The 27,216-nt window shown below is 35.7% G+C and overlaps 1 protein-coding gene across 7 annotated transcripts in view; it reads right to left on the bottom strand.

The window, feature by feature from the left end:
• Nucleotides 1–24,637, bottom strand: part of TENM3 (teneurin transmembrane protein 3) — a 1,343,701-nt gene extending 1,319,064 nt beyond the window's left edge. For all 7 annotated transcript variants that reach the window (XM_032988404.2, XM_032988405.2, XM_032988406.2 and 4 more), the window contains exons 1-2: nt 24,562–24,637; nt 10,398–10,514 (exon numbers count right to left, since the gene is read on the bottom strand). The gene's annotated coding sequence lies outside the window, so the exon portion shown is untranslated. The remainder of the gene's footprint in view (nt 1–10,397; nt 10,515–24,561) is intronic.
• Between the last annotated feature and the right edge of the window lie 2,579 nt (nt 24,638–27,216).

The following is a 27,216-nucleotide window of genomic DNA, read 5'->3' as shown; positions in this document are numbered from 1 at the left end:
ATATTTAAATAAATTTGATAAATGTTCACAGATTCTAAATTTGCTTGATGTTTTCTATTACAATTTGAAATATGTAGAATTTAGAGGCGTTTTAATAGTTCAATGCTTAAGAAATTTAAATCCTTCAAAAATACTGAAAATATCACCAAATCAAACGCAGGAGAGACAGGGGAGAAAAGGAGTAGCTCTGAAGAACTAAGAATCCACCATCTATAAACAGTTAATTTTTGCAGGGACTTCACAAAGACCAATTTATCAAGTGTAATGATCACGGGAAAGCAGTAAGAGTGACATGGATCTGACTTTTAAAACACACCATTGTAAATTAACAGAATTTATAAAAATTTTATGGGTGTGCTAAGCCAAGCATAGCAAGAAGTTGTAGTCCTATCTCTGATAAAGAGCCCATATGTGATATATGTTGTATGGCTGTTATTTAATTATTGTTCAAGAGAACAGTCCTACTGAATTCTAACACACTGTACTATATATACTATATTATGTAAACAGGTACATAATAATCAGTGTGATTTACATTTTCAAGTGAAAGGGTCCTCATGAAATCAGAGTTAGATTTTAATTAGATGTGGTAAAAAATGCAGTAAAATAGAAATAAAACAAAATTAATACAAGAAAAAAAATCTGATTCCACCAATTATGGTTTTATTAGATGGAGATATAACACCATTTTTGCATTCATGCCCTGTTTACCTTCTAAATGAAAAACATAATTGAAATAGTGTCCATATGTACATGTGTTCATATACATATTGTCATGTCTCAGTGTGTGTATATGTACATATGTCTGTATGTGTTTATCCTCAATGAAATCACCAGAGAGTAGTATGAAAATAATAGCTTTCCTTCTGGTGAGACATAGAGGACTATGCAAAATGAGCACTTGGATTGTTTATTAAATATCTTATCATTAACATAAGATGAGAGCTCCTATCTTGATTCTAAGAACTGAAAAAAATTTCTTGAGAAGAGTTACAGTGTCAGATATCAAAGTTGTTTATATTAAGCAGCTATAATCCAAACAAAACCCACAAATATTAATAACTTCTATGTCCCTACATGACTGTGGGACTGAAGCTAAGTCTTCCATGAAGATGACAGGCACATATGGATGGAAAAAAAAAAAAAAAAAATGCAGTTTTTTCCTTTAATGTGAGTTTCTGAATAATTAACTTCCAAAATTCGGAATTTTCCTGCATGATGATGTTATTTCCTACTCACAAAACAAGTCTCAACATGGAGAAGTTAATTTTAAATCTAAACTGACACACATATATGTATATATACAGTATGGAATTCATGTTTATGTTAGTGTTTAACCTAGAGCATGTTAAAAAACAGTCTTCTCAACCTTAACATCCACAAAATTCCATTGTCCTAACAGCTTCTGTATGTTTGTTTACTCTATAAACTTCAACTTATTCCTTATTATGATCTTGCCTCATTTACACAAAATATGTTTCCAACTCAGCTAAAAAATAAGTTCACTCAAAATCACTTATAAAAATGTGAGTCATATTAACTGCCTCTTCCCTCCTCTCTTGCAGATTTTTAATGGTGTAGAGTTTCTACTGGAGCCCAAGTGACAGATATCATTAGAGCTGTCATACACTTTTATTATACTGAATTCTTCATTAGAATCTTTTTATAGCACACTGTCAATAGTAGCAATTTCTGACAGATACTTTTACCAACCATTTAATCCAAGATTTCTTTGGCCATAAGGTAGACATCCCTATTTTCTACTGGTTTTCTTATAAGCAAATATATTTAGAAGGAAAAAAAATTTTAAAAAAGCCAGCTCTATGAATGAACTGGTGAAACTGAAGAAGTAATAAAGTTTATAAACTGTCTGTAAGGAAACCAGAGACTAAGGATCCTTTGTCACAGCTAGAATTATTCAGCTCAGAGTTTTTAGTCAGCAGGTCTGAGTAGCCTGTTCAAATACTTACATCTTATCAGTTTAGCAATAGAAATATGACACAACAGTGATCTGATAAAGATACAGAATTGCATTAACAGAGAGAAATTTTATCTAGGATTATTATCACCCTTGGAAGATCATCACCACGCTGGTAAGGTATTTTTCAAGAATTTAAAAGAATGAGGTGGAATTCAGGAGATTAAAATGAAATTAGATGCTTTCTGTCTTTCTTGGTTTTAGTTACTTACAATGCTGCTTGTGTTTTTCATTCTGTTTTGTTTTGCTTTTCACAGCAGAGGGAAAATAATCTGTCAATTCTTCTGTCCCCAGTAGGATATAATCCAGAAAGAATCAGAAATGAACCTTTAATTTTAAAGCAAAGGCAATCCTAGGAAAGTTATGTCAGAGCATTATTCCCAGGTTTTTTTCTTCACTTTCAAAAATGGATAGATACTAACATTAGAGATATGTATTACACAGATGCTAGTTAAGAGTAGTATTAATATTTAATTAGTGTTTCTATTCCATTTTAAAAAGTAAATTTTATACATATAGTAGAAAAATACAGGATCTAAGAAAAATTTGACTACCCTCTCCTTTCCAGAAAAAAGTACAGCCTCACAGTTGTTCTTTTGGAAAATGTACAATCAAATCCTCTCAGACATAAGAGAGTGAAGCCTGCTTTCTACAGTCGTTTGCTATAGAAATAAATCTACTGAAATAAAAAATGACTATCAGGGAGATCAAATAAAATACCCACTCCAGAATCATGTGAATCTAAAACTACTTTTCTTAAAAGAATTTATGCAAACTCTTTCATGTTGTAACAAGCAGAAAAAAGCCCAACTTCATTTATTTCAGAAAAGGTTCTATATCTCATTTTAATCTGTTATTTTTTCTGTCCTTCTTGTCTACCTCTCAAATAAATTTCAAAAAACTAAAAGACTATATATTTATTCAACCTAGCTTTGTCTGGTGCAGTAGATAAGAGGGGAAAAAACGTGAGGTATTCCAGGCTACTACACAAGGGGACTGTTACAGGTTTATCACTCAAATATAATGATAAAATGCAATTGTGAAAACTTTTATTAAAGTTTTGGCAGAGAAAGTTCACCAGAAGATGAATGTAGGTAATGAAACTCAGTTACTAATAATGTGTGCATACCAATCTACAAAATGGATGTATATACCGATATATATAGAAGGACATAAAATTTATACATCTATATAATTATATTTGAAGATATTTTTAGAGAAATAATATCTATGTTAGTTTTGATACTATTGCTATGAGATGCATCTCATCTGGATTTACTAGATTTTAAATACATACTCTCTAGTACAGTATTCCTATGCCAGTTTTTTCATCTTTTCATTTTCTAATTTCCATCCCTTTCAGGTGGAAATCGCTTCAGTAAAACAGATAATTGCTTCTGCTTTGCAATGTCAAACAGTTTGCCTCAGGTTATGGCAGTCTCTAAAATTAAGATGGAAAAAAAGGTTCTCTCTCATTATCTTTCTCCCTTTCAAGCATCCTTTCATCTCATTCTCTTCAATGATGTCCGAAGTCATACTTTCTCCATTGTTTATTCTTTTCTACTGTTTTCTTGCATTTGGTTACAATTTTACTTCTTGTCTACCACACAATCCTTCACCTTCAGCCTCATCTTTGAATGTCAAAATTTTACAATGGCTAAAGAGGAAACCTAGAATATGTCGCAATCCAATTGCTCAGTCCACAGCATTTTCAATACCAGTCATAAATCTTTTTGTCTTTCTGTTTTCTCTCCACAAAAAGTCACTATAGCAAAAATTCTACATCTCAAAATGGAAAAACAAAGGACTGTTTTGAGACTTCTAAATATGTAATGTATTCTTGAAATCTCAAAAAGTCTTAGGAAAAAACTATCACTCATTTCCATATCCATATTTTCCATAGTCTTGCCTGAACTTTCATCTCTTGGCAATGAAGTTCTAAAATGGTATCCTGCTTATTAAAAAGACAAAGCACAGACTGACAAATGGGAGAGAGTGACAATTTACAGTGGCTCCTGCTGCTAACAAATTTTTAAAGCACCAGTGAAGCAAATGTATCTCCTTTCATTGTTACTGTAAAATTATGCTTCTATGTTGGTAGGACTGAAGAACAGTTTTCAGCTTCCTGTTCAAGGAGAACTTTCTTCTAGATTAAAGCGTAAATTTTAGGCCCCCTTCAGCTGGATAGTACTGCATGACTGGGATCTTTTGCTGAATATGTATGATGCATTTTTTTTCAGTTTGATCTAAAAACTAGATTTTAAAAACCAAACACAGACACTATGTGTGAGCAGATCTGTACATATATCTGCATTTGTGGACTGTAGTAATATTTAATACAAACAATTAAATAAACGAAAGTTATCCAATACAGCTGTTTAACAAGTTGCCTAAATACATGCTTTCCCTTCCCCCACCCTTTTTCCCAGATGAGCACTATTAATTCTTTATTTTGACACCACTTGTGAAGATTGAGGTTTTGGTTCAGTCAGAATGCCCTTATACAAGCAAATTTCTAAATGTTTTCTGTGAAAGCTAAACAGAGGCCAATCTTCCTGGAATGGTCTCATAAGACTTTTTTGATTTTTGACAACTCCACGAGCATTTTGTTTGTAGCAGTTTGGTTAACCCAAAATATTACATGTGTAAAAATACTGCCACTAGAATACATCACAAATTACAACTGCTTTAACTATTTGATTACTTGAAATAGGCATTAACGAAACTTTATTATAACATGGTTTTATATTTTAATTTTGCACTCTCCTGGCACATTTACATAGCAGAACTCAGCCTATACAACTGTCATTCAATATCATTTAAACATATTATCCAGCTCTTAAAAAAATAAATAGCTGAAATAGTTGGATGAGCATCATAGCACTTCCTTATTACGATCAGCAAAGGGATTTCTTTAAGAGAAACAATATCCAAGAGATTTCAACTTCTTTTTTTAATTAATGAAGTCATAAATTCAGATAAATATTACTGACAAAGGCACTAGACTTGAAATTATAATTCTGTTTGTAGATTACCAGTCAGATTTATCTGATAAAGAAAAAATGCTGATATCTATGTAATGTTAAGCTTAGTTAATAATTACACAAGTACTCTAGTACGGAGAAGCAAACTGATTTTAAAATTCAATGACAGTGCAGTAAAACTCTAACCTACCACATACATGTATTTTCATTTTATTTTTATCTAGTATGTTTCTTTCATGGTGATCTTATAATATCTGAAAAAAACGCATCATTCTTCAGCAGTTTATGTAGATGTCATTGTATTAATTTTATTATTTACACTAAACAGAAGTAAGGAGGTAATGAATCATTTGTGTTTCAGTATGCTTTCTGATTAGCCAAAAAAGTTTGATGAGTCATTTCAAACCAATTTTTTCAAAATACTGGAAGCAATTACATTACATTGTAAATTATTAACCTGTAGTTGTTCTCCTAAAAATAAAAATGTATTAAATATTTATTTATATAGTGTATATTTAGTCTATATTGGCAGACATGTATATACTGTGTATACTTAGTGTATATTTAGGCACTATATTTATATAGTCTATACAGTCTATAATTATATATGTGTATAAAGCATATACTTAGAATTGGTGAATAACTTGTAAGCATTGACTCTTCAAATAAATGTAGTCACCAGAAACCAGTAAAAGACTCATTTCTAGTGATTTATACAGCATCATATAGGAACATACAGGATCATACAGGACCAACCTCGGAAGGACAAACAGAATTTAATTTCAGATGCAGTAATCTCTGATCTCAGTTACTGTGTTCATCACCATGGAAGACCTAAACAGCTGAATGAAAAGGGCTGGTTTGGTTCTTCTGTTTTGCGGTATAAGAATGTTCAAAACAGACATAATTTTAGGAGGTTTCTGAAGAATACATGTTGCAATTTTTTTTTTTTTTTTTTTTTTTAAGATGTAGCACATGACCCAATTTTGTTAATCTGTCATGTAAAGGTAGATATGTTTTCACTTTCCTCAAAACATTTCAGAGGTCTGCTCAACCAGATAAGCAAGACAGTTTTGAAAAAACATGTGGCATCTAACATAAAAGGGATTATAGGACAGCTGAGAGCAGAAAAGGAAGCAAAGGAAAGGGAGAAAATGTTGAGCCCATAGATGCATAGGAAGCTCTTCTATCTAATGTAACTGAGCACCTCTTGTTTGCAATTCTATTGTGCTGCAAAGGGAAGGAGATAGAATTCAGCAATAGTTTTAAGCCCTGTCATAGTTTAAGGAAGCCAGGTCAATAGGATCGAAACACATTTCTCAGATTTACAAACTCCTCCTTACTTCCAGTCTGGCTATATAAGAGATCTGTTACAGTCACGGATCGTTGCTTAAATTCTCTCATAAAATCTGTCTTTATTCTCCTCTCCCCACTAAGATGATATTCACATTCTACATTCTTGAACTTCAGCTGTTCTACATGGACATAGATCAGGATCTATTTGAGGAGAATCGTCTAGCTTTGAATTGCAACAGTGAGAACTAATAGCAAAAACCACAAAGAAATGAACTTTAGCTATTTTAAGAATTCAGGGGACAGAGGGTGACTATTCCCTAACTCAAGGCAAAGCAATAAAGAAACAAATTAGCAAGCACAGTAGCCAGGGGAACAATAAATACATCCAGGAAGTCAGACACAGTGCATATGTGACTGATAATTTAACACCATGAAAGGGGATTACAAATCTGCAGTGCTGCAGTGAAACACTAAATTCCGAAGAGATTTAGTGCAAGCAACACCAGGTAGCTTTAACAGTTGACAAAAGATAACAAAGAAAAAGCACAAATAGCATTAAAGATTTCATAAGACATAAGACCATATGGAATCCAAACATGTAGATACTGCATCAGTCTTGGCATTGGCTTAATCTCTACCCTTTCATGCAGTAGATTGGCTGGCAGAAAAAAAAAATCATTAAGGACAGGCTATCTCAAAAAAAGAAAAAAGCTTTAAAATAACCTTTGACAATTTGTAAAATCAATTTATGTGCTTAGATTCATACTTTAAAGAAATATAAATCCCTAACCTAATCTATTACAAAGTAGGATAAGAAATAAATCAAGTGTTTTTGATAGTCTCCTGAACTACTTTAATGCTGATCTCTGTTGAAGAGTTGGATCATTATCAAAATGTGAATCTCACACAGATTAATATTTCATACCTCTAGGAGTAACATCGCAGGATAGGACTAAGACAAACGGCCTCGAAATAAAATCGTAAGGTGTCCTAAAAAGTATTTGCTATGGCTAACCTGGTATAATTAAGTATTTGTGCCTTTTTTCCATTAAAATTATGGATCCAAAAGACAATGGTTTTCCATTCTATCATGGGAAAAAAAGAAGAAAATATGGAAACAACAATTAAAACTAATTTACAAATCAAGTAATGGCAGCAAACACACACAGTACTGACATTTACCACCGATAATGACTTGATAAATATTTACCAAATAACATTTCAAAAAACGTCTGTCGATGAAAGGGCACATACATATATTTTCCATCAAGAGTTCTTATAATATTGAGTGAATTTTCTTAAATGTCTCAAATTACAATTTTCTAAATTCCAAAACATTCTCTTACCTACCTAATCTTTGTCAATGAAAACAAACAAGAAAACCAACCTCCCAGACTTTAACACATTGGCAATAAAGCTTTGTAAGAACAAAGTTATTTAAATGGCATTATCTGCTATTTGTCTTATTCTATATTGCCATTTTTTCCCCACTGAGTGCTAATAAGTGCTTGCTGCTGAAGAGGTTTACATTTAACATCTGTCACTTGTATCCAGAAGTAGCACCTACAGGGAACTGTCAAATGGATTGTTATTCTCCTCCGTAGCACCAGCAAATCTGTCTCACATCATTTACATACAGATAGTTATAGGCATTCATCATTTCATTATGCTGACTGCCTCACTATTCTAATGTATAATGTCTCTTTAATGAGCCTCAAAAAATACAATATTCCTTGATTTATGACTGCTTAACTGAAAAATTATACAGATTGACAAAAACTCATCATAAAGCACTTTTTGTGTTCCCACTACCTTGCACTTTAAATTTAACAATGACTCTTGAGTTAATCTCATGATTTGTTTCTTTGACAAAAGAAATTAACAAATTTTAACACACCAGACTTCACACTCACTGCTGTTTTAATAAATATACTTTCATTTCAATGAGAGAGCTATACAGTATTTGACAAATTAAAATCGATCAGTTTTTGTCGAAGAAATAAATGTATTGGACAATTTGTTTCAATGTTATTATATGCCAATTACTGTATACTTCCTAACTTATCATGTGGAATACCGCTGTACCAGTCATGCACAAGTGACTCATAAATGAGCCAATTTACATGTTCAAGTAGATTGAACTATGCTTTACTGTACGAACTTCAATTATTTCATACACAAACGGTTACCACTGAAAAACAGCTCTGCCATTAAAAACATGCTGAAGTATTACAAACATACCTAAAACACCAAACAGAGCTGGGAACAAGAAGCAAATGCTTCATTCACTTGACTGCACTTGGGCATTATATGGAGCTCAGTTCCTCCAGTTACATCTCCAAGTGTTTATAAATAATATCAGTGTTCCAGTGGGGGCATCTGGTTTTGACTATCCAAGCTGAAAAGGTTTGTAAACAGTACTTGTTGTAGCCATTGGAAGCAAGAATTTTCACTAAGCGTGAGAAAACATGCTTTGTTTCTGACAAATTTACAAACTGTACTTGAATGCCTTTAGTATGTAAGAAAGTGTTAAGCTCTGTCTGGAGTTTCTCCCATAACAGAGATAACTATAACTTTTTACTCCCCTGTCCAATATAGTTTGAACTTACACTATAGACAGTCAGTCAGTACATGACTCCCTCTCCTCCACTCAGCAATTCATTTCCATTTAAGTTTTAGAAACAGTACTAAGGCCTTTCCCTCTTGAATAATGCCACCTCTTCCAGAAGGTTCAAATCTAATCAGTGCAGATATAAACAAATGAGCACTAATACAACCTTACACTGCCTGAGCTCATAAGCATCACTTCCTATTTCCAAATCATGAAGGCAGGCTGAAAAGACTATCTCTTCAATGCAGTGGACATGTACAGAGATTAAGCAACAGATGGCAAACTACAATCCCTCGATCCCCGCAAAAAGTCAGCTTTAAACAAAAAATCATACAAAAAAATTTACAATACTACTGCATGTTTAAAAGCCTATTCAGTAGATGCAGATATATTGTGATATGACACTATTATAAGTACAGAAATTACACTGATATGTTTGACCCTAACAGTGTTAAATGCTCAATACAATAAAAATTCTCATTTCACAATTTTGGACCCACATTTTAGTTCCATTCAACTGAGTATTCCAGTTAACAACAATGTCTGAATTTAAATTAAATTATTTCAAGGAGTCAAACTGCTAAAGAATATAGGTATATTATCCCTTAATCAACACACTGTATTTTTATCATCTAGGAGAATTTGTATGTCTACACATTTCAACCATAAAATGACAGCCTATCAAATAAGCCAGTACAACATTCTCTCTTTTTTTTTTTTTTTTAATTAATAAATCTCATAATCTCCAGAAAACCAGTATGTCAACCCAAATATCTGTTACAAATAACTCAAGACCCAAATTTATACACTTGGATACTTTGTGAATTCAGAATATCTCAAAATAATCCATTAATTCCCATAACAGTAAGGCTTATATCTCATCTTGTAGTAATATGATAAAATACAATTTAAAAAAATATTCAGTATTTACTAAACACAACAGATTATTGGGCTGTCATTCCAACCATGTCAGAATTATCTTTTCTGTGTCTCTTGATATTAACTGTGAGGCACATAACCAGGTACAATCATGGACAATAAGTGTACGGTATGTCTGTTAGTGTTGATGTTGTAAAGCTGTGCTATCTAATAATACTAATTTAAAAGATGGAAGAGACTATAATTGGCTGTTAGTAACATAAAGAGAAAGTGATAAGAACAAAGCAAATACAGCTACCCCTAGAGATCCTTCATGTTACAACTCTATTTCCTGCTTTTCTTGCTTTTATACCTTCATTGTTACATTTCCCATAGTGTACAGAGTTACCACTTCTGAAAACTGGCTAATAGTGATTGTGACTCTTGATTTTCCTTTCTCAATCTGAATTTCAGAAAAGACAGTGGAGAAACATCTGTCAGAAGATGCTTTAAACCTTCACATTGTTCCTTCTTATGCGTGCACATAAATACACAACAGCATTCCTCTGGTAGAATACTAAATTAGTACTTTTCCTTGTAGAGTACTGAATTACGCAGGAACCCAAGAAAATTTTATACAAAGTGTTTCACACTGATTGAGCCTACTTACAGGAAGGTGGAGCTGCAAGTGGATTCAACACTTCAATCAGTATAGCCTGCACATCAGAAGAAAATCCAGACTGTGTTCTGATTGTGTGATTAATTTTCTGTCTCTCTGTAGATACACCTATGAAATAACCAGTACAGAGTAAGTACAAAGAAATACAGAAAATAACATAAACCAAATTATTATAAATAAAAAATAAGAGTACGTTGAGTGATAATTTACTGCAAAATCAGTACCATAATTCATCAGTATGCAATTATCACATTACAGAATACAAAAGTTTAAATTTTGTCTTTGTTTAATTCTGTAGTACTCAAGCGATTCTAAAGTTCTCCAATCTCAAGTCTGGCAAGTAGAATCAAACAGTTGTTATCATTACACCTAAACAGCCATCTGGTGGCCTGAGAGAAGAAACATAATGACCACCAAGAAAACTAGTCCAGCTTTCCAAAACAGCACTACCCGTTCTGCATTCAGCATTTACAACAACTGTAGTATACAGAATACATGAAATAAGTAGTCATGTTTATTTTAACAGTACAGGTAATTCATAATTTTTATTTGATCTTTCAGTAGAAACAGAAGAAGCAGCTTCTATTCTTTCTCCGTGTTCCTATTTATATACTTGGCAGAATTCTACAGAAAATTACTTAAGTGATAGGAATAAGGCATAAAGAGGGCCTGTTTACATGTCTTAGAATTTCTTATAGGAAGCAAGGTTCAGCTGTATCTTGCTTCACATCTAAACCAGTACTGACAAGTGCCAGGTCAATCTCTCTTTAAATAGCTGAAAGCAAAGCCGGGCTATCCTCCAGATAAAAAAATCTACCCTGGCAGTTAACCGTTCTTACTTTTCAAAGACCTTCTTCTTACCGCTTGCATCTAGGCTTTGCTGCAAATTAAACCCCATTACTTCTTGTCACCTCTAAACCAAAGATAGCACCCAGTTTATGCTAATCTCCTTTCACAACAATTTTATATATACACCTATCCTCATCCTTTTCATTTCCTAGGTAAAATAAACCTGGTTCTAAGTTTTCTTTCAATGCCTTTAGTAACTAATTGAACTATCAATAACTAGGTACATGGTATTCTTTGTCCTTTTTGAAAACAAGACACCTTGAGCCTACAGGTTGGTTCACTGGGTGCTTACACATTACTCTCCCAAAGATCTATAGAGATAGAGCTGTAGTGGATCTTCTAGCAGTTTCACATATTCTGCCCCTTGTGCCTCTGCCACAGACTATCAACCCAGTAAACTGGTAGGCAGAAATTAGCATGCTATGCCTCGAATTCATAAAGGGTGATAGAGACATGAAATGTTTTCAGATTTGCCAAAGGACATCTGCCAGGCATTTTAACACTTCTTGAGCTCTGTTACTGTTGATATGAAGGGAGAGCAAACACTTATGTAAGAAAGGAAAAAGTCTGGAATGAGCAACACATGTAGAAGTATGGCACAGTGGATATACTGTCCCCATATTCTTTCCTGAAGCATGAGAGGGGATTTCCCATCTTGTATTTGTGCATCTAAGTACTCCTACTTAGTGCCTGTGCTTGTTCTTGCCAAATTGCATGTCTATTATTTTCTTTTGTTTCTGCAATTTACTGTAATTATTTTGAACTTGAGTCCTGTCTTCTAATATCACTGCAGCTCCTGTTATTCTATTGCTGAAACTAGCAACAATGTTATGGAATAACCTTAGACCCAATACAGACTTAGGGAATTACACTCCTCCCCTGACCCCCAGTTACTGGAGAAAAGAGTGACTGTGAATAAATAATTATTTTATTTTCCTCCCAAGAACTTGAATACTAACTTTAGACCAGTCTTATCTAGACCACAATTTCCTAGCTTGCTTAAGAGAATGCTATGTGCAATTATCAAAACTGCAGTTTACTAAATTTAAGTTATATTGTATCTCTTCTAACCCTTAAGGCTTGCTGCAATACTTTTTAAGAAAAAGGGTAGGTCTAACTTGTTCCCTACAAATCTATGCTAGCTGTTCATTCTCACCATCTCTTATAGATGTTTAGAAAGAATAGTTTCATAATTTAAGATCCCTCATGCAAATTTAATTGAGAGAACTATCGACAATTCTTTGGATATTTCTTCAGGTCTCTCTGTCAGCCTCTTTCTGAGCTTCTGAAATTTCACCATCCTTAAGTTCTCAAATATGTTGTTACTATACATCACGTACAGATCTGTTTTTTCCATATATGCGTACCTTATGGCTTTATAAATCATGCAGACAATAGTCTCTGCACAAAATCAAGACCTGAACACAGACAGTTCTTTGTTTCTAGTTGAGATAGCCTTGCATTTAAATAATTTGTACGGATTTTTCTAAGAGAAGGCATAAATTTCTGTGTAATTATTTTGATAGCTGAAGTCACTGAATTCTAATGTATCACTCATCCTAGGTTCCAGTACCAGCCCCTGAATTTTCTACCACCTTCTATACACCAATTACCTCACACAAAGAGGCTAACAGGACATTAGATAGTTAATTAACCGTTTATGTTTCATTTTTAAGATTTCATGCAATTGTACATGGATTTGTCCCACCATTATCTCCGATCTTTTGATTAAGAGTTCTTTTGAGTAACATCTTTAGTTGTTTATCTTGTAATTTTAATGCACAAAATGGGTTTTCTTATTCTTTCAGGCTGTTTAAAAAAGAAAATGCTGTCTGATATGTTTTTTAAATATAAATGATTTTCAAACTGGATGCTCCTGTTTTGGGATTATCTACATGATACTACTGGGCCAAGGTCTTTAAATAGAGAGGTGTATTCATCAGATTACTGAAAGTATTTTACTTAAAGGAAAGAACACAGAAGACAAAATCAGATGAACCTAAGACCACTCAGAGCAAGTGTCTCATTTCCCCAGGTTCAGCTGTGCCAGCACGGGCAATAACAGATGCAAGTCTCCGTTAACCATGTGTGCACACATGTGTGTGCAAAGACCTCCCTGACACAGCCTGTCCCTCACTTGTTTTTCCTAACAAACTAAGTTTAATAGTGAATGTCACGGTGGCTGGCGTTCCTTTACCCTGTCACAGAAACTGGTGAAGGATGTGGGCATTGATCAGCTACCTCTTGCATAAATTAATGAACTACATGTTCACAGCAATAAATTAATTTTATGTGCCTTTGTCACCTGCATTTTTTCAGCTACTCTAGCTCAGTTTTGCGCTTCTTCCTTCTCAACACTTGGTCATCTCTGGTCTAACAACTTAATTTCCTTTCTTTAATATGCAATGGAAATTAGGGACTACAACTTTCCGTAAAACTTAGTATGTTCTGTATATTTCTACTGCAGTGTTATGAGCAAAATTATAGTTCACTGCATAAGAGAAGTTTAGTACAAGAAGGTAAGTCTAAAACAAACTCACTTAAGTCCATCTTCTCCCCCTCCCGCCCCCACCTTGCACAGCCTTCTGATTAAACAAGGCCTTGGGATAGTCATCTCTGGCATATAAAAACAATGAGAAATATCAGCTACCCCTGGTGAAAAGACTGTTAATGTCTGTATCTCATTTTAAGTACTAGATTAAGTTTTTTCGTAAGACCTTCTTTGCCTTCTCTACTCTTTAATATCCCATCCTTAACATATAAAATAATCCTAAGAAAAGCAGTTCAGCCCTGTAATTCTACTACTTGCATGATAATAGTATCCCAGATAAAGAATATCTATCAAAATAGTGTCAGGAAATTATCTGTTCATTGTGGTCTCCTTTTGCTTCTTATCTTGCACTAGCACATGCCTGGCTTCTACCCAATATCCCTCACAAAGCTCACAGAAAAATAAAATAAAATAAAATAAATGAATACTAAAAAATTATACACACGCACACACACCCCCCAAACAAAAACTAAAACATCCAAAAAAACACCCATTCCTTTTCCATTTCCAAGGCTGGGCTTTTTAAAACTCTCCTTTATTTCTCTTTTCAGGACAAAATGGTAACTTGCCTAGAAACCTTTTCCATTTCCCAAATCCCTTCCAGTGAGAAAGCTGAAGACTCACCTCTCACATCAGCTGAATTTTGCTCCTTGGCCTCCGTCAGCCTGCCTGCACTTCCTACCGACAGTGGCAGCTGGCTCCACACAGGCCCTCATAAACTTCTCACTCTTTACGTACAATTTAAGGCTAGCAAGAGGCTGCCTCTCTTAAACTACGTAGTTTAAAGCAGAAAAAAGGGTATTTAAAGGATGAGAAGAACAGTTCAAGGGCCTACAAAACACTTCTGAAAACATCCCTGCTTCTTGAGAGAGCCCTACATCTCAGCAGGAAAATAAAAAAAATGAAGCGCACAAACAGCACTGGATACTCCCAGCCTCAGCGTCACTCACGGTGTGACAATTCAATTAACTCTGCGTGCAAGGCAACCTGGCCAAGACCCCTTCACACCAGTCACAGGGCCACCGCATCCCCCCTCTCCCCCCGCTGCCAGCGGGCAGGTGGCTGCCACACGCTGGGAGGGAGACAGCAACCTGCACTCTCGCCCAGGGCCGCCCATCGTCCGCTGCTATTTTGGCGGGCTCCTGGTCCCGCCAGAAGCAGCGGGGCTGGGGTCCTCGATGAGGCTGCTGCTGAGGGGACGCTGCCAGCGCTGCGCGGCCATTAATGCGGCAGTAGGCAGGGAGAGGCAGGGCAGGGCAGGGCGACTCTGCGAGGGCAGGCACGCACGCAGCGGCTGGCGGGAGTGCAGGAGCAGGGACGGCGGAGGCGCTTGGCGAGGCTGAGTGGAGCTGCACAGAGGCAGCAAGGAGGCAGCTCCGTGGAGGCTGCTGTCACTGCTCTGTGGGGCTGGAGGCCTAGTGACAAGCAATGGGCAAAAAGCCAAGGTACTCCGTGCCTCTTTTCCCTTCAGTTTTCACTGGTAAGGCTTCTCCTCAAGCCTCCCATGTCCCTGAGCCTCCTAAGAGAGTCTGGGAGCATAAAGCAGCATGCTCAAGTGAGGAAGAAGAAGTGGATCCCTTAACCCACTTGGACATAAGCATGTTCATTGGCCCAGGTGAGAGGCATCCCCAGAGACGTTCATGGAGCTGGCAGATGTCACTGCGAGTCTGTTGTCTGTCCTTTTTGAAAGGTCTGTAAGTTGCTGTCACACTCCTCTTCAAGACAAGCAAAAAGTAGGATCCAAGGAACTACAGGCTGGTCAGCCTCGACTCTGTCCCTAGAAAAGTTGTGGACCAGATATTCTCAGAAGCCATTTCTTGCACAAGCAGATCACGCCTCACAAACCTTGCTGCTCTCTGTGGTGCAGTGAGTGGCAGCTGTAGACATGGGGAAGGCAGTGGATGTTGTGTATCTTCATTTTAGCAAGACAACCTCCCATAGTCTCCTTATCATTAAACTAGTGAGAAATAGGCTGGACAAGTGGGTTAAAAGGTGGATGGAAAATTGGCTGGACTGCCAAGACTCTGAGAGTTGTGATCAGTGGTGCAAAGTCCAGCTGGCAGGCAGTAGTTTAATGTCTTCATTAACAACCTGGATGACAAGAGAGCACTCTCAGCAAGCCTGCAGATGACACTGGACAGGAGACGACAGTCAGTACACTGGATGGCAGGGTTGCTAGCTAGAGGAACCTGAATAGGACAGAGAAATGGGCTGACCAGAAGCTCATGGAGTGCAACAAGACTAAGTGCAAGCCCTTGCATCTGGGATGGAAACACCCCATGCAGCAAAGGAGGGGCAGGCTGGAGGCCAACTGTCTGGCAAGCGGCTCTGCAAAGGCAGCTCTGGTAGACAAGCTGAACATAAGCCAGCATCTGTGCCTGCACAGAATAGGCCAACTGCATCCTAGTATCTATTTCTAAAAGTGTAGGCAGCATATCCAGAAAAGTGATCCTTCCCCTCTGCTTGGCACTCTTAAGACCATACCTGGAGAACTACGCCCGGTTTTGGGCTCCCTAGTACATGAAGGATATCAGCATACTGAGTGACTCTGCAAAAGGCCAACAAGCTGGACAGGGGACTAGCAAGGAGGGGCTGAGAGAACTGGATCTGTTCACCCCGGAAAAGAGAAAGCTAAGGGGAAACCTTATTGCTATGTACAACTACTTCATTGGAAGAGGCAAAGAAGATGATGCCAGACTCCTATCAGAGGTGCACAGTGATAGGACAAGAGGTAACAAATATAAATGGAAACATCAGAAATTTCAATTAGATACTTGGAGGGGGGATGGTGTGTGGAATTACCATGATGGTGGTTAAATACGGCAACAGGTTGCCCATAGAAGTGGTGGAATCTGTTCTGGGGATGTTCAAGACCTGACAGTCACACCCATCCCAATGTCACTCTACCTGTTTTGAGTAGGATGTAGCACTAGATGGCTTCTGAAACTCCTTTCTGACCTAAATAATAAATTTGTGATAAAACCTAAAATTACAGTGGGTGTTTATTAAGAGAGTATTTGAAAATTTGAAAAATATTAAAAAATAAATTATATAACATGGGTATTTATCATATATTTTAAATAAATGGAAAGCTAAATTCCTTTTTAAATAGGTATTGCAATATGAAACAGACACAGGCAGGATATGGATGAATGGTGTTTTGCAAAAGTAGATACAAAGTATAAAAAACTTTGTGTCATTTAAAGCTTGAGATTGGTTGCTAAATATTGCCTAGCACAAAGGCCAAAAAAAAAAAATTGCTTAGATTTTTAGAAAAGTCTACTTTGATTGTTTCTCACAAATTTTTCAATTATTTTCCAAGCAGATAATTAAGGCAACCTTCATATGCATTTATTTTGGTTATGAATGTGTTATTTACAGTATAAGTAACACAGTTTCAGAGTTTTATATAAATGACATTATCGTATTTATTGTTGCTATCATTTTTTGCCTTTTAAAATACGGAATACATTATTTCATTTTCTACAGTTGTAAATAGAGCTCTCTTGTACAGTGCATGTTATATAAAACATGGCTTCTGTAGAAAAACTGTTTTTAGTTACTACCTTAAAAATACAGAGCTCATTTCCAGGAAGATCTCCAAGAAAGTGACTGTGAAAAGCATGAAACTGAAAAAAAATGGTCATCTTAAGATGAAAAGTAGTGTGTAAGCTTGCTGTTTGAAAGTATCAAACTACTTTATTTATGAAGAATCTAATCATAAGTCTTTACTGCCGCATAACTAAATGTCACACTTTCTGATAATGTGGTTTTGATAGCAAGAAGTTTTAAAAACTTGACTCTGAAATTGCCAAAAGGAAGAAAGGAATTGCATCAGATCTGATACTTACATTATTAATGTGTTATATGTGGTCTACAGAAGCCCACATACCTCACAATTGGATACTATGAAAATATTATATAGGTAATTCTTTAAACAATATGTATGTTGTAAGTTGCTAAGAAGCCATAATGAGTCCATGATGCAATTCATGCTGCCTAGGAAGAGACTCAGAAAAACAGCAATTTAATCAATATCTTATAATAAGTACGGTATGAGAAAAGAACATGCAAAAACTTCCTATCCAACACACAGAGAAGTTTGAACAATACTCACTTGTAAATACTTAGAGCTTACTAAAACTAAAAATGTTTCTCTAAATTAATTCTACTTTTATGAAAAAAGAAGGAAAGTTTCTAGCCATTTCTTTCCCTTGCAAACTGCATTTTTTTAATAAAATCCAGATATCAATGAATTAACCCAGAATAGTCCATCTGTTGTGGAAAACATATTTCAAGTATGGTGCTCTTGGCTGTCTTTTAGCTACTGAACCTAAGAGATGTATTAAAATGAAATTAAATTTTATTTTTAAGAAGTTGTTGTTAATTGGAGGTTGCAAAGAATCAAAGAAAATAGTGACTTAAAATACACTTGAATCTAATAGCACCTTCAAATTCTGAAATACGATTTTGCTTTAATCTAACTTTAAAATCTGGTCTAATTTTTACCATGTATAGTCTTTAATATTCAAGAAATTTCAAGGAGCTCTGGAAGGAGAAAATATGCCTTAATACGTAGGTAAAAAGAAATACCACAAATTATTATAATAAAGGATTTATTTTTTTTTAGGTACGAATGTCTATAAAGACTGGCTAAATGTGTAGCTTTCATGTTTTAATGTTCATTACGTTGTGTCAACTAAATGTGATTTACAATTTCAATATACTTATTGTATCTGAACTGTGCAACGTCTTTAATACAATAACACTCTGCTTCGCTACCTTCTCTTTTCCTCTAAAGATTTTGGGGTAAGTTAATGATATCCAAGATACCAAATACAAACATCCTGATCTCACTAGAGCTATGATTATTTTATCTTTATTACCCAAGACCTTTACACATGCACAACAGCACATCATGATTTAATCCACCAAGAGTGACAGGCCACTATTTATGATTTGACAGGATGTCACTGTAGTAGGTATGCTGACTATTTAATGCCTCTAGATAGTCTCTTATGGCCTTGACTAACCATAAAATTAACTTTCATTGTCCTTTTGCATGAGTACTGATGACAAGATGTAATCTTATTACAAGAGCGAAAATGTCTAATGATAGTTTCTTTAGTAAAACATTTTTCTTCAGTGATTTAATTTATAAAGTCTCATCTTGCATGAATTATATTCAGTGCTTCAAAGCACATAGTAACCTTTCAGTATTTCAATGGTCCTCCTTTGGTGTACTGTTCAAAACCTCAGAAGTGACATATCATCAAACTGTCAAGAACCCATTTGATGCATGTCAAAGCCTTGCTATTCAGAACTAGTGAACCCAGACACCTGAGCAGTAAAAAAAAAAAAACAGTGAATTTTCACTCTGTATCTTCACTATGATGTATCCATGTATGACTACCCCAGCAAAGTAGTAATAGCTCTTGGCAAACGGCATTCATCTGGGCTGAAAAGCTGACAGCAGCAATATGGTAGATGTCAATTAGAATAAAGTATGCAATGCAAACACATTTGCCAATTACATGCATTAGACCTCATAATGACTGATGTCATAAATGTAGTTTGGTGATAAATTATCTTAAGGACAGTAATTATATTTTTCCATCAGTTGAATGTACCCATTTTGAAGTTACGAAACGAGATCCACAGAAAAATTCTCCCTTTAGACAACAGAAAAAAAAGGAATGTCAGCGGGTAGGGTTGCTTGCTGTTTGTTTTTTTTCCAGATAGACCCAGCTTGGACTTCTAAGAAAAATAAATATTATTCAATTTGTTTATTATACACTATTTGCAAGGAAAATAAATGTGTGTGGCATCCTTATAAAACAAGTACACTGACGATTTCAAAAGACAATTTTGAAGTGTTAAAGAGAATATGGCAACTTAGATTGGAGAATAAATGAGTATTCTGGAATAGGCATTACCTAGAGAATTAGATGGCTCCAAATAAAGAATACAGGGACTGGATCATTTAAGATGAGGATGGCATCCAGGATAGTGTAGGAAGAAATGAGAACAGTGATAGAGACAGTGACAGGTGCATACAAAGCTACCTGGCAGTGTATCCAGTATTGGCAAATTTTAAATCAAGACTTAGATCAAGATGTGGAGTGGGCTTCGATGATCCTTATGGGTCCCTTCCAACTTGAGATATTGTATGAATCTATGATTTAATATTTTCCTAAATGTTTATGCTCAAATGCTACCAACACCTTAGTTCAAAGAGAACTCAGAAAGATTCTATAGCCTGTGTTAACTAGATAATCAGAACTATACTTTTTGGCCTAAATGTATATATTTGTTTGGTGTTGTTTTTTTTTTTTTGTTTTGTTTTTTTTTAATTAAAAGTACTACACAATAAAATTATAGAAGGCTGTGAAAAAGTTTCTGTCATGAATGTAAGAAGTGAGATGCCAGAAGTAAGTCAAAGCATATGCTTCTCACCTTTCAGTCAACAGAATTGATACTGTAAGTGACAGATACACTGGTTAAAAGGAAGCAAAAACTAAAACTTTAACATTTCAAAAGAACTAATTCCTCCCTCAGTGAATCACAGAATGGTTTGGGTTTGAAGGAACATGAAAGACCATCTAGTTCCAACTCCCCTGCCATGGGCAGGGACACCTTCCCCCAGCCCAGGGTGCTCCCAGCCCCGTCCAACCTGGCCTTGAACCCTCCCAGGGAGGGGGCAGCCACAGCTGCTCTGGGCACCCTGTGCCAGTGCCTCACCACCCTCACAGTGAAGAATTTCTTCCTTACATCTAATCTAAATCTACCCTCTTTCAGTTTAAAACCATTACCCTTCATCCTATCTCTGCATTCCCTGATAAAGAGTCCCTCCCCACCTTTCCTGTAGGCCCCCCCCTTTAAGTACTGGAAGGCCGCTATAAGGTCTCCCCAGAGCCTTCTCTTCTCCAGGCTGAACAAACCCAACTCTCTCAGCCTGTCCTCATAAGGGAGGTGCCCCAGACCCCTGATCATCTTCATGGCCTCCTCTGGACCCACTCAAGCAGGTCCATGTCCTTCTTATGTTGGGGCCCCACAGCTGGACCCAGCACTGCAGGTGGGGTCTCATAAGAGTGGAGTTGATGGGGAGAATCACCTCCTTCGACCTGCTGGCCACAGTTCTCTTGATGCAGCCCAGAACACAGTTGGCTTTCTGGGCTGCGAGCACACATTGCTGACTCACAGTCAGTTTTCCATCAACCAAGTCCCCCAAGTCCTCCTCAGGGCTGCTCTCAATCCACTCATCGCCCAGCCTGTATTTGTATTTGGGATTGCCCCAACCCATGTGCAGGAACTTGCACTTGGCCTTGTTGAACTTCTTGAGATTTGCACAGTCCCACCTCTCAAGCCTGTCCAGGTCCCTCTGGATGGCATCCCTTCCCTCCAGTGTGTTGACTGCACCACACAGCTTGGTGTCGTTGGAAAACTTGCTGAGGGTGCACTCGATCCCACTGTCCATGTTGCTGACCAAGATGTTAAACAGCGCCGGTCCCAATACTGCACCCTAACAAACACCATACTGTTTATGAATAAACAGGGTAAGGAACTGATATTCACACTCAGATCTTCTACCTTTTCATTAATCTGAATACACTCCAAAATTTCAAAAATTACTGGCTTCTGTTGGTAGCAAAGGACACTTTTGGTTGGCGTGTGGAATCCTGTAGTCATAATAGGCAAAGTAAGGGATTGGAAGTAGAGCATAGAAATTAAGCTTGAAGGGTCATTTGGGTCACTTACTTATCTTCACGCATCTTTCTGATTAATTTTCTTTGAGGATGCCTTTGACAAGGCATTCCCTACTGCATAGCTGCTGCAAATTAGCTACATCCTCCTTGTACACAATTTTGGCATCCTGAGGATCAGGATTGTTATGGCTAAATCAAGAGTTGCTTTCCATAATCATCTCTCTCACAGTCACACATCCGGACATGCAGGACAGGAGTGGCAATATCCAGCAATCACAGAGAGCAGCAGAGGCATCAAAGGACAGCAGAGACCGCCACTGTGACACACTGCTTACAAAATTACAGGCACCGCTGAGTGTAGAGACCGGTATAAAGTCTGAGCCAGCAGCACCAGAAGTTAGGTAGGAGCAGTTCACAGGTAGGCAAATGTCATTTGAAGATATGGCAAGGTTATTCTGTTAGAAGCTTGTTTAAAGAAGGCCTTTTCTCTCCCGGCTAAACTGAGAATTAGCAAGCAGTGAACTCCCTAAGAGTATTCATTCTTCACCCTGCTCAGAAGCAGGATCCCAGAATCAAGTGCAAACTAGGAGGCAAGCTAGTTGGTATCTGGATCATCAAGTGTGTTAAGAAAGTGGAACTGTAACTTAAGTTCTACACTTGTTGGCTTTCAGTGTTCCATCAGAGAAGACATAAAGTAGGATTTTCTCCTGGCCCCTCTGAACTCATAGATCAGCTATACCCCATACATAGCTCATCCTGGTTGACTGAACATCCCTGGTTAAAACTTAATAATTAGATTCAGATAGATGTTGTCTCTATAAAAGTACAACATTGATTTAGTCATAATTGGTGAGAGGTCTGGTTAGCCACAATTCAACCTACGTAAAAAACATGTTTTTATAAAAGAGATATTGTAAGCTATGTAATAGTAAAGGTGCAGTTATGGTATGCACGGACAGCTGGTAAATAAGGCCTTTTTAAGGATAATGTGCTAAAGTCATGTAGTTCTTTACGAATAATTTGTCAAACATGACAGGAATGTGACCTTTGCAATGGAATACACACACACACAAACTCATACACATATGTACACACCAAACACAGGGTTTTGAGTATGACAGTAATAACTGCTGCCACAAGTGAAATCCAGCAGGTACAAAAATTCCCGGAAAAAAAAAATTAGGTTAATTATTTCAGTAATGAACTATATCCATACGGAATGTAAATAACTGCCTTTACAAAAGCAAAAAAAAAAAAACCAAAACATATATTCCTGCATACAACAAAAAGGGAGTGGATCAAAAATTTAAGTTAGGCCTAAAATTCATAAATAAGTGGTTAAACATGGAAGAATCGGAAAAGTGTGCATGTATTATAATGTATATATTAACACCATTAGTAATCTATGAATGAATATAACTTCAGAATCTAAATTCCTTGTATCATGAAAGGGAAAGATGGTGCCTTTAGAAGACGTTTAAGTTTAGGACACTTAACATAGGTGCCTCAAGTCTGGGCAATGTGGCTAGACCTCATGTACCTTTCTATCTGCTGATCATTTACTAGCATATTCTGATCAAATTATTTTAACAGTGGTCTTGCATCAGAACAAATACATTTTTAAAGCTGAATAACTAATGAGTTAACAACAAAACTTAGGTTGCTTAGAAAAAGTAAATAGAAAGAATTAGAATGGTATTCAGAAAATCAGAGGTAAAAAAAGTTTATTCAGTTTGTTTTAATAGGTACTAGATATGTGCTAGTTAAGGAAGCAGAAATAGAGACAAACAAGAATAAAATGGAGGTTAACGTTCAGAAAAAAATAACTAAAATAAACATACTGATCAAACTTTTGGAATTCATGCATTTGAAAAAAAAATACAAATGAAAGAGCAAAGATTGCACAGCAGAGTTAGTGTAGGAAAAAGCTTAAGTCAATGTTTCAATACTGTAAGGAAATAACCTTTCATAAATAACGTTTTCACAGTTTCTGTCTTTATTCCCAATTTCCCAAACTATTTTACCCCACACAAGACCTGTCCAGTATCTCCAGCATCATCTTACTGATATTTAACTTCTAGATGATGTTCAAACTTAAATCAAGCTTCCCTACATTTTTAAAAGATATCCAGATAACACTACGCTTAGGTAAATAGAAAGACATTACATTAGTTCTTTTGCTACTTCAGCCTTAATCAATCAAACAGTCTCTGCAGTTTCCATAGTCCTTTTGAATCATTTTAGAACTGGGTGACCAGGAATGCACATGTTATTTCATACCTGGAATACACAGTTGATGAGCTTTTTCATTTTTCTGTCAGTCAGAACTTTTTATTTGCTTAATTACAACTACCTTAAATTGTCAGAACTCTATTCAAAAAGACTATAAGATACCTTCCTAAGAGTCAATACCTTTAAAACCTCTTATTATGTATCTGAAATTATACTTGTTTTTCCCCAGTTAAATTACTGTCTCTGATTTTAATTTCAACTGCTATTTTATCCCACATTCTCTTTAAATCATCAGAACTTTCTGAAATTAATTTTTCAGTTTTCCTATATCAATACAAGCTTAATAGCAACTAAATGACAATTACTAAATTGATTTCTAATTTTAATACATGTAATGTGATGAATCGTATGCTAATTCATAATATCAGTTATTTTCCTAAGTTTTCCTAAACTTTTACGTAATTTCATTTCTACACTAACATCAAAGTTGTGAATTAAGAAGAAAAATTGATTTCTTTGAGTAAAGTGGTCTCCTGAATGTTAGCAAAATACCTATTCTCAACTTCTGTCTGGAAGCAATAGTTTTTGAATCCAACTCATGAAGACATTCTATTCTTTTTAACAAGTAGAACAAGATAAAAGAATAACCTCCTCCTCATGCTGCAGAAAGACTGGAGAAGTCTTAACACGTCCCTGCAACCATTATGTTGATCTCAGCCTGGGAAGAAAACAATGACTCCCTGTCCAGCTTCCTGTTCCTACCAAATTTATATTCATACATTTTTAACAGAAGTAGGAGGACAGTTATGCTTCTCACCTTTCCATCTCTGAGAGTAGCTGTAAGGAAGTTGATGGCTATTCCCTTGATGGACAAATAAGGCATACAACTAAAGGGGATTTTCCTAAACGTTGTCCAACTTAGAATGTAGTCAAGTCAAGGTTGCTATCAATGCCAGCTGATGTTTCACAAAGCTTAATGAAAAAAAAAAAAAAAAAAAAAGTGAGATTTTATGGATAAGTACATTGAAACAAGGTAGAATGGTTCAATACTACTGCAGCTGTTGGAGAGCAAAACCCAGGCACATTTTCCTTGAACTTAAAAGGAGTAGTAAGATTAGAGGGGATGATAGGAAGTAATTGAGTTAGCAGCCTTCCACCATTTGAATAACATATAAACAGGTGGGTCTATAGCCACTCAAATGTAAAATCCTTTGTCCCAACTCTATTTAAAATGCAGCATTGATTCATTCAATCATATGACCATTCACAACATGAACTTTATGTGAACTGTTTCCCACCAACTTCTCTATTCTGCTTCAAAGAATATATCAATAATAATCTAATAGATTTTCTTTTAATTATTGTTACATTTCTGCATTGATATTGCTTCTTTTTACTAGAAGGTTTTTATTAAAACACAAAAGACAATTTTAGCCAAGTGCCAAAAGAGATACACTGCTGTGTTTGTATTGACATAACCTCGAGTTCCCTTGCATAAACTGAATCTAGAGAATGAAATAGAGACAAAATATATCTGATGTTCTTCAGTGATAAATAACATTACTTCAAATGCACATACCACCTACCAAGCTTTATCTATCCTAAAAATTATCAACACAAATAATTTTGGGGTTCCAGACCAATGTGTTGGTGTTTTTTAGATGACAATTTATTCTAGATATTTATCTTACTGTTAATAGCTCAGTGGACACATATAAAGCTTTGGTAAAATACGATTGGAATGCATCAAACTAAAACTGTGTCAAATAAGAAGGATAATACTGTATCAGTGAGAATAGGAAGAAGACATTATTTCCCCCAAAAATCTAGAATTCAAATGCTGGGAAAAAAAACAAACACCAAAACAAAAAAATAAACCACAGATTTGTTGTTCTTAGACTTGAAATTGTGCTGTGGATAAGAGGAAAAGATCAGATGATGAAAATCTGAAAAAAAAAAATCTAATTGGGAGATATTATGGTGAGAAGAGGAAAACTGAAGAAAGGCTGGTTAACGGAATGTGGGTGTCACCTGCACATGCTTTGAACATCCATGTTAGCTCCACAACTGGAACAAAACCACTGATGTTTAAATACTAAAAAAAAAAAAAAAAAAAAATCTTTTTAAGCTAATAAAACCTGCTGAAGCTAAATTACATTATATAGCCAAACTGATGTATCCGTGCAACACCCCATCTTACCATATGGGTTCTTGTATCACATGGGGCATTAACAACACATGGACATTTGACTGTTACTATGTTTTGTGCTTTATACATTCTTTAGACTCCAGAGTCACATATACCACAGTATGTGGGTGAGGAAATCCATTTTAGCCACTCTTATAACTCCTTTATCATTCTTTTTCAAAACGCCATTAAGATATAGTCTGCTGATGGCTATAAAAATGAGGAATCTGAAAATGACTGTATGTGTTATGTCTTGAAGCTATACTAAAATTCATTAAAATTATCCAATAAAGTATGGAGTTAATCATTAGATTCAGGTGTGATATATTAGTGCAATGCTCTGTCATCACAGGAATCTTCGTTCTTTTTATAATCTATCCCTATGAAGTTTTTACATTACCTGCAAAATTGGTTGTCTCAATGATGGGTAGAGTCCACTTTAAGTACAGGCAATTTTTGCCTTTAAAATATACTAGCCTAACCAGGATTCTGAAGGGAACATATGTATACTGGGTTATATATAGCCACAAGGAAAGTTTGAGTAAGCATAATCAATCAAAAATTAAAAATAAATATATTTTGGCAATCAGTGCTTAGACTATGAGAAAATCCCTATCTTTACTCAAGTTATTACCTTCTTGCCTAAAATGTTATTATTTGTTGAGTCATAAACTCATATCTTTTGTATTAATATCTTGACTTTACATTAATCTGAGGAAGAACATATGTATGTATACACTAGAAAGACAAGAGAAATCACAATAAAACTGAATTCATCTGCAAGTAACATTGAAATATTGAAATAACTAAGAGTCCAATATGCAATTTTTTTTCTTTTCATGTTTTCACTGTCTAACAAGTAGATGTATCCAGGTTCAATTAATTCTACATTAGAGAATCAATTGGCTTCTATACAGGAAGACTTCAAGAACACTGATTGTGGAAATATTTCAGCAGAAATCGTTTTCACAGTATTTGAATTCAGCTAATTGAATATTTTGGTGGGGGAAAAAAAAAGACCCAGTACCAGCAAACTGAACCTTTATTGTCAGAGGAAAAAGAAATAGTCCAATAGACCTAAATGTAAAAAACTGTATTTATTAACATAGAACCCAACTGTCCTAGCATTAACATCTTAAAGCATGTCATATATTGGTCCCCAGAAGTCAGATTGTTGTGAATATTTCCAAATGATGAAATACCTATATGTGGTTTAGGTAAGTAATCTACATGAAAAGCAACACTGAATATTTAGTACTACATTAATTCACCAACAGTGATCTC

Source organism: Tyto alba, unplaced genomic scaffold, assembly GCF_018691265.1.
Source record: "Tyto alba isolate M040663 unplaced genomic scaffold, T.alba_DEE_v4.0 Super-Scaffold_6, whole genome shotgun sequence".
Classification (NCBI taxonomy): Eukaryota; Metazoa; Chordata; class Aves; order Strigiformes; family Tytonidae; genus Tyto; species Tyto alba.
Note: the sequence above shows the minus strand (reverse complement) of the source record. Positions and strands in the feature narration are given on the sequence as shown.